This window comes from Oxyura jamaicensis, chromosome 1 (genome assembly GCF_011077185.1).
Source record: "Oxyura jamaicensis isolate SHBP4307 breed ruddy duck chromosome 1, BPBGC_Ojam_1.0, whole genome shotgun sequence".
NCBI classification, from domain to species: domain Eukaryota; kingdom Metazoa; phylum Chordata; class Aves; order Anseriformes; family Anatidae; genus Oxyura; species Oxyura jamaicensis.
The window spans coordinates 90,391,760-90,404,036 of record NC_048893.1 but is presented as its reverse complement, the minus strand read 5'-3'; the positions used below and the strand labels follow the sequence as shown (position 1 = coordinate 90,404,036).

The following is a 12,277-nucleotide window of genomic DNA, read 5'->3' as shown; positions in this document are numbered from 1 at the left end:
TTTCTTTCTTTCTTTCTTTCTTTCTTTCTTTCTTTCTTTCTTTCTTTCTTTCTTTCTTTCTTTCTTTCTTTTTCTTTCTTTTTTTTTATCTTAATTTATGTTATTAACTTGCTTCTTCAAGAAATCACAGCAAGGATGAGTCATCAGCACAGGGAAACGGTGTGCTAGAGAAATTTGTCTTCCCTTTGCCTGTGACAGCATGGAACAACCCATGGGGACTGTCAGATGGGAGTGAGTGGGGCTGGAGGAGCGAAGGTTGCAGGGACTATGGGGTGACAGATGAGGAAGACTCTGTCTTTCCAGCAGAGTATTACAGCAGAGGCTAAATGATGGGAAGTAATGTTCACAGGTTATGGGGCTTTCCCCAGAAAAGGAGTGCAGAGCAAAGAGGTGGATTTAAAGCAGCCTTCAGCCCATGGTGAAATGCAGGGAATGTGCAAGTGGTGATGGAAGCATGAAGAGAAACCATAGGGGGTACCAGGCTGCGACAACTCCTCATGGCACAGCATCCGTGTAGCTGAACATGAACGTGCTAAGTGATAAGTTTCAGCACATTTCTGCTCTATAAGAAGGAGAAAAACACCAACCTGTTATATCAAAATTCTCCACAGTATAACAAGCACAAGCACATTAAGCAATAAGCATGATTTGACCTTGAAACTGCTATCATATCTTCTGATTGCAGCGTACTCATGGTGGTTAGCTGAATGGGACATGAAGGTCAGCTGAAGTGGGAACTACGTCTTAAGGATGCTGCAGATACATAACATACTGATAAGGTGCATCTTGTGATCACTGAAGGGCCAATAATAGGTGCATATGCTCCTGGTGCCTCAACAATGCTCTGCTGCATTTCCTACCATTCGTTTAAATGACTGCAGTTGCATCCTAAGCTGCAAACCTGGAGTCAGGTTGTAAAAAGTCAGCTGCCTTTGGGGTAAAGGAGAGTGACAGTCTGCATTACTGTCATTATTAGAGCAAGGATACGGGCAGAACTGCAGCCTGAAGGTTAAGCCCTCCCCCACTGCAGTGGTAAATGGCCTTGGAGAAAGATAAAAAAAAATCTTATAAAAGGTTCCTGTAAGCCAGTGCTTGTACACAACAGAAGAGGAAAACTCGTATAAATCCAGCCTCGTGTGCCGCTCCGCGACATCGCCATGAAGGAGTGACCTCAGAATCTCCACATCAGTTGGTGCAGATCTGCGTGTGAAGTGCTCTGTAACATAAACTCTCATTATGTTTTGTGAGACCTTCTCTTTTGAGCCAGCGAAGTCAAAGCTGAATGAATCATGAACAAAACCTGGAAATTCCCCAAGTATATGCATCATCACCAGGCCCAGTCACAAACCATCTGGATACTGTTGATGATTAACTGTCTCTGGCCAGGAAGCACTGTCCTCGAGTCAGCTGCAGGTGTACCTTTGATAAGCCCTTCTGGCGCTAAAACAGATAATCTTAGGAAAGATGGAGCCAAAACATTGTTTATGGTTATTGCCTCAGGGTAGAGCAATGATGTATGTTTTACAGGTATGAAGGGGGATGGAAGGAGTTGACCACTTTTGGAAAGGGAACATGGAAAGCGAGTATGATTGCTGTCTGTAACACCTTGAGGAAGGAGAAAGGAGAAGAGCCGTTTACGCTGGGGTGCAATGCTGGCATGAGGACAAATAGGCATCTGTCCTCCATAGCTTTGCCTTGACCAGGAACTGGAAGATACCTAACTTCTGCTCTCTCCACTGCCAGCCACTGTAAAGATCGGATAGATCTGATCTGATACTCTGGACAGGACATTATGGGGTTTGCTGTCCATAACCGCAAGGGGCTGTGCTGCCCATCTTGGGCCCTTTGCTGGTAATTCTCGGTGGCATGTCAGAACACTGCAGAGCCTACATTTAAAAAGCTGGTGATTGAAAAAAATAGCGCACAGTTCTCAGCTCTTACAAGAACATTGAGGTATGGCCAGGTCTTGTAAGACAGCAAGGCAAGCAGGTGTGAAAAGGAGAGAAGCACTCGTTTGAAGCGCTGTGTGTATTTGCTTCATTTTGTCCGTGTGCTGCTGAGGTATTATGACTAGAACAATTACCTGCTGTTCCTGGGGATCTACATTTAGAGGAATGGGCATGAGGCTGAGGAAAGCCAAAGAAAGTGTCAGACAGTGACACCCCAAGGCATGGGCAGCATATTGGTTTGCTTAACTTCTCATGGGCTAATTGGACAAATGTCCATCCTCTCAGACAGACCGTGGCTGCTGGGCCTTGCTCTTATGTGTGTTTTGAGCAGGGACAAAACCTCCAGCTCCAAATGCCCTGTTAACAGGTAAGGGGCAGTGAATTTAAACCTGGGAAACTTGAGAAAAATAGTTTCTGAGGTAAAACCCTGACTGAAAGTGAGAGGCGTTTTCAGCTGTTGTTTCTTGGTCTGAAAGAGTCTGGGGTGGTGTTTCCAGGATTATAGGGAGGCTATGAAAACACCCTGGCAGCAAACTGTGCCCATTTTAGGGGAAAGCATTTTTATGAGACAAGACCGGACAATTTTGTGCTGGGAACACTTGCTGACTGATGAGCAGCAAGCGTGCAGCAACAGACACCAGTACTGTGACCACAAACTTCTTCCCCATTGTCTGCTGCTGACACACCAAGCTATAAATGCCACCCCTGTGCCTGCTCGCTGTCCTCACCAGCCCATGTGAGAAACAGGCCCCTAACTAACATCACTATTCACCTAGGCACAGGGTCACAAGGAAAACGCTGCCTTGCCCATCAGTGTCATTGCCCATCCTCGTCACCCTTGCCTAATAACCACATGCACGCAGCAAGTGAGGAAGATTAGCTGCGGTGCCTCACCAGAGTCAGCTGGCTGGCTCAGAAGGCTTCAGAAGCAGCGTGTTCTCACAGGAAACTCTATTTTGCTTTCCACAGCCTGTCTGGACAAAAATAGAATCAACTTATGGCCTCTGATTTTTTTTTTTCCCACAGCTAGGAGAAGCAGCAGTAGGCTTCCTAGAGGAGCTAGCTGTTTGCATGTGTAGTCTCCAAATGTCACAACTCCTAGCATGAATCAGGGAGGCTGCTTTTGTAGTTCTTTCCTCTCTTGCCATATGTCTTTATTAATACTAAGAGGAGACACATTCAGCACATTAGCCTGGAAAAGAGGAGTTCCTAAGCTGGATTGCACTGATGCGTGGAGATTCTTTTAAAAAGCTTACATAGCCATAGAGTTCGATTCAAAGAACACTGCTGACTTTGAAGACCACTAAATGGGGACCATAAAAGAAGAATTATACAAATTCTTCAAATAAAAATATCCAATTGTCATCTTTCGCTATTAGATAACATTTAAGTACTTTCCCTCCCTTTTGTCTCCTCAGTCCATCTCATAAATCTGCCCAAAAAAGGTTCGCGAATAGGTGTGCAAAAAGCAAAACCAACTTCCTGGTGACATAAATCCAAATCCAAATGGATGACAACATTATAGCTGTAAAAAAACAACAGAGAATATTTATAAAAGTCCAAAAACTGGGAAAATTTAAGCCACGTACCTAAATCCTTCCTTCAGCAGAGGACAAGCTAGATGCACGTTTTGGAGGATGAAAGCTGGGAATTACCTTCAGGCCTTGATATGAGCAATGCTGGTTGAGATGCAGAGCCTGGGCCTGGAAGACAGTGTTAGGAGGTGCATGTGTCCATGCTGATGGGAGTAAGGCACGTGGTGAAGCTGGGGGGCTGCAGAAACATCTCAAATAATGTGGAGAAACCCAGGAGCTTTTACCTTCCACTACAGCAAAGCAGTAGGTCTCCATGCGAGTTACACCAACAGAAGTTGTGATGGTGCAGCATTAATAGCACAGAAGACAGTTGCCTTTCCAAAGGATGTGGTCCTGTACTGGTTTTGCCAGGGGCAGTTATTTTTCTTCACAGTAGTTCATATGGTCCCATGTTTTGGATTGGTGATGAAAACAGTGTTGATAACACACCGATGTTTTAGTTGCTGCTGAAAAGTGTTTACAGCATCAAGGACTTTAGTATTTATCAAACTGCCCTGCCAATGAGGAGGAGACTGGGAGTGCACAAGGAGCTGGAGGGGACACGGCCAGGACAGCTGGCCCAGGATGGGCAGAGGGATGTCCCATGTCATGGGGTGTCGTGCTCAGCAATAAATGCTGGGAGAGAAGAAGGAGGTTGCAAGGACATTCATAGTGATGCTGTTTGTCTTCCCAAGTAACCCTTACTTGTAATGAGCCCTGCTTTCCTGGAAGTGGCCAGCACCTGCCTGCTGATGGGAAGTAGCGAATGAATGCCGTGCTTTGCTTTGCTTGCGGGTGCAGCTTTTGCTTTACCTAGCAAACCGTCCTTGTCTCAGCCCACGAGTTCCCACAGTTGTACCCATCGCACTGCGGGGGAGCGAGCGAGCAGCTGAGTGGTGCTGAGCTGCCTGCCAGGGTGAAACCACAGCAGGTCCATACGGTCCATCTCCCATAGTACCAGTAAAGGAAAGATGTGCTCGTAGACTCCTTGTAGGGAATCGAGGTACTCGTGAGCCCAAAAGGCTGTTTCCAGTTTTCAGAGTTAATCTAATAGAGCTTATTATCTCTCGCTAACAACCTTGTCTTTTATATCCTCAGACTTTTATCACAGCTAGGAATCATTAGTTACCTCTAAGCACCATAGGCCTATAATGGTTTAGGCTCTCTGTGCAAAGCTTGTTCTTTTTTGGTGCTATCAGTAACACATACAATTCAGCACAACTTAATTTGCTTTCTCAGTCATCCACTCAGGAAATAAGAACAATAACAAGTGATGTATATGATAAATATGAATTTCCATGTCCTTGAAGTAAATGATGTGTAAAAGTATAATAAATGGGTAATTATTCTCTCTCTGTCCATACTGAAGTCTGGAAAGGGCCCAGGTATGGCCACATCCACTCTTGGCCATATTTACTTAAACTTTCCCTCAAATTCCCTTTCTTAAATGAAGACACATAAGATAATGGGACATGCCTGTGAAAATTCCAGTTTGCAAATCCCAAAAAAGCAAGACTGTCTTGCCTCAGACAAAATAAAAATAAAAATAAATCTTCATTCAATTTCCCTTCCCACATTTCCTCTATTGAAGAGAATTTTCAAAAGTAGAAAGTGTTGAATTTGTTGTTGTAAATTCTTGTTAGAAAAAAATGTTAGGGGTTTTTGAAACCAAGCCACACACAGGTAACCACCACCAAGAGAAGGCAGCATTGGAGGTGTTTGCAGAATGGAAATAGAGGCTTGCTAATAGAGATACGGGCTGTGCTTTCATGGAAAGCATATTGCAGAAGTTGAGAAAAGATCTGATCTATACTGAACGTCTGAAGGCCTTTATGAATGCGGTCTCTACTGCCCAGCTGATCCTAGCAGCAAGCAGCCAGAGCGCAGGTACTTCGGTGAAGGGAGGCTTCCGAAGGCGGCGGGACCACCGACAGCCTTAAAACCAGGCACGCACGGAGGGGCCTCCCCGTGTGCGGCGGGGATGCAACATCCCGCAAAGCCGCAGCTGGAGATATTTCGCGTTACGAACACGTCCAGCGGCAACTTTAGATGTAGAGCTTAGGGATATGGTTTAGTGGAGGACTTGTTAGTGTTAGGTCAGAGGTTGGACTCGGTGATCTTGGAGGTCTCTTTCAACCTAGACTATTCTGTGATTCTGTGAACTTCCTTCTTAACGCACAGCCCCAGAAAGCCTGCGTGAAGAGCACAGCGAGGCGGGGAGCGAGGAGGAGTCTTCCCCATCCTCATCCCCATCCCTCCCCCGCAGCAGCGCTGCCTGCTCACTGCCCTGGGGGCGCGGGGGGCTGCTCGGGGCACAGCGACCCGGGGCTGCCGGAGCCCTGCCGGGTTTGCCGGAGCCGCCCCAGCCGCCCCCCGCTTCCCCCCCGGCGGCACAGGGCGGAGGATGCTCGGGAAGGCATTTTTGGAGCGCTCTTGCCCCCTGCTGTCAGCCCGCCGGCACACGGCTCGGCGGCTCCCGGCAGCCCGGGGAGAGAGGGGAGTCCCCGAAAGGCTGGCCCTAACCCCAAACACAGCAAAATCAGCCCGTGGGTGAAGGGACTGCGCATCCGTAGGCGGTCTGCTCGAGCCCAAACCCCTAAGAAGGGGATTAACTGACAAGCAGCAGCTGGCCAGAATGGATGGTTGTGCTGCCTGCTGGCATACACAGCCTGTCATAAAACGCCATACGATGCTCTTAGAGGTCTGAGGTCTTCATGTCAGGTAACTGCATTCTACAAAAAAAAAAAAATTAAAAAAATCAAGGTTTCCTGATGTGATGATACATCAGGAATGGGTGTAGAGCATCAGGATCATGACTTGCTTTTTAGAAGATGTGTACCTTTGTAAACACCTTGTAAAGGCAATAATTAGGCTCATCTCATCTGTCAAAAAAATCTGAAGTCAGGGAAAGCAAGAAAAATCTGCTGACATCTTTATTTCCTTCTTATTATAGATGGAAACATATTTGTATCTTCGATAACAGATGTGCAGAAGCAACTCAGTGCTTCACCCACCTTTGCCTTTGCTGATGTGGCTGGCACTTTGTGTGCATGTTGGCCTGCTTTCCACCAGCACCCTGCAGAGCTCCCGCAGGCCAAGGGCACAGGCAGCTCCACTACATAGCACCAAGGCATCCAGGCATTTCTTGGAATCTAAACTGGGGACAGCATATTATATGGCTTTGCTTTTCCAGCTGCATTTTGATTTTTATTTCAGTGGTTCTGCATAGCTGATGTTTTTCCTTACAAACATCTCAGAGCAAAACTTTGGTGTCTCCAGACTGCACACCAGATTGCTCTGTGCTCTTTCAAGCTTTGTATTTGTCTGCCCTTGATGGGAGAAGGTTTACTCCAAACTCCCATAAAAAAAAATAAAAAAAAATCCGGTCTTTAGGAGATTTAGTCTCCTTGTTTCTCCTCCACTCAGCTTTCCAGTCCTCATCAAGTTGTTTATGAACTACTCACCTTGAACTTTAAACACATTTCATTCTCCTCCTCAGGTGTTTTGGGCTGCTCTATTGAAACAGCCTGTCCCTGCAAACTTTGCCCCTTTTGCACCTTGCATCGATGCTTTGTACAGCCTTACTTTGCTAACATGTTATCCTTTAGCATGAATTTGTCCCTTGCTACAAATTTGTCCCCTGGTGCCCTTCAGCAGCGCAGGCAGGGGCACCTGCAGCTACTTCAGAGGGGTTTTATTACTTCCCTTTCAAAGCAAAGCAGAACTTACACACTGCTCACCTTATAACAAGCCTGATCTTTCCCCCTGCACTCCTGTCCTCTCTGAGGCTGTGCAAGTGTGCTAACACAAAATGAGCTAAAGTTTGGCCAGCAGAGATGGCTTTTGCTGACAGGGAGACACAGAGGATGCCTGGGGTGATGGGGACTGAATCTACAGTGAGCTGTGTTGGTGACCTAGGTGGAGAATTCACAAATATCAGAGCTGGGAACAGGTGAAGGAAGCAAAAAGGAAATGGGAAGTGGTTAGCTGATGTGCCAAGGTCATTGACCAGCACATCTGCCTGTGGTGATAGTGCTTTGGTGCTTTCCAAGCTCATCAGTGTGTTCCCTCATCAGTGTGTTCCTCTGCATATCACCTAATTACCCTGCCTTAATCTTTCCCTACTGATGAGGTTGGTATTGTATGGAAATGACTGTAGAGAAAGAAGAACATATCCAGAGTTATCTGCCTAGAATAGAGCAAATGCATGGAAAAATAGCCTTAGAGCTGTGAGGTAGGATTGCCTGCCTCACTGGGAGCTGAAAGGGGTTCAGTGGCACAGCAGACAAGTACTGTCCCTGGTGTCCATGCACTTATTTGATTTTTAAAGGTGCAGATTTTTTTTTTTTTTTAAAAGGACGGGGGAAAGAGAGGAAAGCAGAGAGCATTAGACTCTACTGCAGGACTGTTGAACTTCAGTTGTTCAGGAAAGAATTTAGGGTAAAACCAAACAAAGTGAACATTTGTTATTGACTTCTAATGCAGCTTTACTGTAAGGCTGAAGGAAAATTGTTCTGTAGCACTCTGGCTTTTCAGTTTTTTGTAACTACAGAAGTTTTACCAGCTTTGGCCATTTATCTCCCCCATTTCACAGACGCGTGCACACTGATAGTTAAACCTGTTAAGTGTTAAAAAGAGTTTAGAGTTTAAATCTGGTTTAGAGTCCACGGTCAGAGCTTTTGCAAAATGGGTATCAGGTATAAGCACTAAGAAGATAAACATAAAACTGTGCTGAATCAGCCCTGAGTAAGCTGATCTCACGATCCCCTGAAGCTTAGTGAGTTCCTAATGATGGAGGCCTTGCTTATCACATGGCCTGGAAGCACACCACATCACTCCTAGGATCCCCCACCTCCCCAGGTTGTACAGGTAACATGGGGTCTCTGATGGCTTTGACTGCACTGCAAGAAGAGTGAAGACAGAGAAGATCAAAGGAAGGCAGGGACAGGTGTGTACATGGAGCAGCGGAACAGGCACCTGGAGTGATGGACATCCATGGAGAGGCACAGAAGGACTGGATAGGCAGAAAAATAAACCTTTTAGAAAAATGTGAAGCTTTTATATGCACAAGAGATGCAAGCATCAGCAACAGAAACATGCCAGAAAATTAAAATATGCAAAGCCTCCTTCAATTGCAGTATCTGTTCATTGATACGATCCCCAAATACAAATAAAAAAGGTAATTCTACCAGAGAGCATAATAAGATCAGAGGGACCCTGTTAAAAGGGAAATCTCATGGGAATAAAATACAGCATCAGTCCTTCAACGCACTGTTAAAACAATGCAAACATGGAAGGGAGAAAAGCCACAAATGTAATGTCTATTAAAAAAGGGACTCAGGTACTTGGATGTTTTGTTTCACTTCCTCCAAACCTGTGACAGTCTTTAGTACTGCAGAGAAGCTAGAATACACAGAGCAAAGACATGACCAGATCAGCTGAGAACAAGTAGTAACAATGAGACATGGTTGCTCTGGAAACTAAGATAAATTGGAAACATGGATGGAGGAACCCAAATGATTCTGATGCTACCAGAGATGAATAGATGAGCCAAGGCAGCAGCTCTGATGCATCAGGTGATTTCCTATCAAAAGCAAGCTATCAATCACCAAGCACAGGATGGATGCAGTGAGAGTAGGATGCAGAGCAGGATGCACCAACTCACCACAGGCACTGACAGCTGCAGGGGACAAGCAGCTAACTTTTTATTTGAAGATTTTTTATTTGATATTTGAAAAGGGAGATTTAAGTTTCTGATATATGCAAATATTTCTGGATAAATAAAAGCTGTGTGGAAAAAAGTGTTTCTCAGGTGTAGTCATTAGATGTTCTTGATTTAATTTTCCCTGCCTCAATGCAAACACTTCCCTGGATTGAAACGTTAACCCTTTTTGTCTTGCACCTTGTTTCTGACAGTGGTCAATACCAGCTAAAAGTGAAAGTAGATCTTGAGGGGACAGTCATGAGAGGATATTACTTCTAAAGGTAAGAAATGGGACTTGGCTACAGAATGTATCAACACATCTGGAAAAAGTGCCACAGCATCAAAAACTTGCATCAGCAAAAAATTGCAGAGTCTGTTCTGGTCTTCAGGTGCACAGACAGAGTGGATGGTCTTCCTTTCCTCCTTCCTTAAATTGCTTGTTCTCCCCTGAGTCAGCTGAGGCAGCCTGTCCAGATACACGACAGAGACTGATCACTTCAAAACACTGTTAGCAAAGAGACTAAAACAAGTGTGACTGAAAATCTCAGCTCAAAAATGTAACACTTTTTAAAAGGTTAATGGAATAGATGCATAATTTTTCATATAAAGAACGTGTTTTGCTTCTAACATGCCTCTCCCCTAAACAAAAAAACCATACATTGTCTGCAAATATTGAGATACTTCTAATGATTGAATGAGGTCTTGACAAACCTGAATAAAACAGAAACCAGTCATTCACATTTGTTGATGAATAGCCAGCTTAAAAGAAGTGTGAACTGCCTGGTTCATAAAGAACTGTCTGGGAATACAAATAACTGGCAAGAGATGCTATAGTGCTTACTGGGAGCTGCTGCATATGTCCTGAAGGAGTCTTTGCTCATTTTCTAGTGGCATTATTTTCTTGAGGAGAAAGATGTTCCTTGTGCCAAAGCTAGGACTTGCATTTATTGCCCAAAGTGCCACTGTGTGCTTTGTCTCTGCCTGCAAGCCCTGGGCATGCTGCTCCTTCCCCAGCAGGCAGCTGTAGTGTTGCTGGCTGCAAGCTGGGTCCCCAAGGTGCAGTCACTCAGGTGCTCTCACAGGGGAGAACCAAATCTTTGTGCCTGGCCCTATCTGCTCAATGAAACAGGACAAATGCCTGGAGGACCTGTTAAGGAAGGATCATACAGCAGCACCTGAATGCTCCCTACATCAGCTGAAGTGTCCCATGGAGATTTGAGCTTTGGTATGGCTCAGCTCTGAAAGATCTAGTGTCATGATGGTGAGATGCCAGATGGCCATCATGTGCTGCTTTCTCAAGAGGTGGGTATAAGGGACCCCTTCTATGGGTACATCTGAAAGTTCGGAAGACTCCTCTCCCCATAAAGCAACAAATCTGTAAGAGGGCAAGATAGGCAGTGATTTTTAAGTCAAAAAAGAAGAGAAATCAAAACCCAAAGGAAAAGTAATACATTAGATCAAGATCTTGTAAACTTACAATTCCATTATTCCTGGTTTTTCTTCTCCCCTCCCACCCTTCTAGAAAAAACTCCATCAGGTAACACCTGCTAGTTTATGGTGCTATGTCTCTTCAAAGGAGAAAGGAAAAGAAATTGAAGAGATGGACTGAAGGCCACCTGTATATCTGGAAACCAATTCCCACCTGAGCTGTGACACAGCTAATCAGCCATAACACATCCCTACTGCTAACTCATGCAATGTGCTTCATTTGTATGATTCATATGAGGTACCTTATTTACAACTGATGTCAGCTCTGGAGATGTGTTTCTTCAGCATCTCATTCTCAAAAAATGATTAAAGATACTCTTCCTTGCCTTTTTTTTTTTTTGTAGGAGATATCTCATAACTTTGCAGAATAGCTCCTCAGCTTTTCACCTTGAAGTATGAAACAGAAAGAGCCCATATCATAATACCCATAAGCAAAGGAACGTAAGCCCAGCCTAAGCTTTTCAGTGTACCTTGCCTTTTCACACAACCTTTCTAGTTTGCAAATCACCCCATTTAAAATGGGCAGTCGATAGCAGGGAAACAGTCTGGAGCTACAGTCTCTCCAGACCAGGGGGCTCAGATTAAGCAGTTGTTTATTCTTTTATTTCATGCCCACTTTTCATTAAGTGGAACAATACTTTTCATTTTATTAGGATAGCTTAAACATTACATGTACTTTCACGCAAATATTTACATTTCTAAGTGTAAAATGTCAAGTAGAAACTTCTGTGTTCTCATTTCCTTCCATGAATGTTTTTGATAAAGGGCATATTTCTCACTGGAGGCAGGACCACTAAAGAACACCCCCCTCTTTCTTCAATATCTGAAGTCCTTTGTCCTACCTTTACTGGGTAAAGCACCTCCTCTGAGGGATCCTTGAGCCAGCTGAAGCCATTAAGTCAGGTCTGCACTAAAGCCATTAATTCAGATCAGATGTTTGTGATGGCCTCAAAGGTCACAGCAGGCCATCTTGATACAGCACAAGCAAGCAATTTTCTTTATATACTGCAGCAGGTTTCCTGTGCTGGTATAAGAAGACCACAGGACTTCTGGTCAGAGGGGAAAAAATAAGCCTTTTCTTTCTTCTTTAAGATGCCATTGTGTGCATCAGAAGGGACCAACCATGTATCTTTAATGATGCAGAGGAGCCTTTAAGGGTAACATTATAGCAGAATTAGGGTAGCTCAGTCTTTAGTGACGTGTAAGGTAAAAAAGGGAGTCTTAATTGCCTTTTTTTTTTTTTTAATTTAAACCAAAGCCACTATCTAGAAGAAGTTTCGTATTCCACAGAGACAAGCTGATGGCATGCAATGAGTCAGATGAGCTGGAGGCTTCAGACTGACAGGTAGAGTGGCCAGGTAAACTAAAGGAAAGGGAAAAATCCATAGATTGAGGAACTCAGAGGTAGAGCTCCTCTGTGAGCCATACTATAATTTTCGAAGCAGCAAAGAGTTCACAAGCACAGAACAGTGACTGCAATCAGGCAGCTTCTCCCCAACCCCCAGCTAGTCCAGTGTGTTGCTATTTTGCTTACCTGGAATCTCAGACCTCTTCTCTGTTCA

General features: G+C 44.6%; 1 long non-coding RNA gene across 1 annotated transcript in view; it reads right to left on the bottom strand.

The window, feature by feature from the left end:
* The window catches only part of LOC118160404, an 8,227-nt gene extending 3,987 nt beyond the window's left edge, over positions 1-4,240 (bottom strand). Inside the window, exon 1 of the long non-coding RNA XR_004747469.1 lies at positions 3,539-4,240. This is a non-coding gene — a long non-coding RNA (uncharacterized LOC118160404). The remainder of the gene's footprint in view (positions 1-3,538) is intronic.
* Between the last annotated feature and the right edge of the window lie 8,037 nt (positions 4,241-12,277).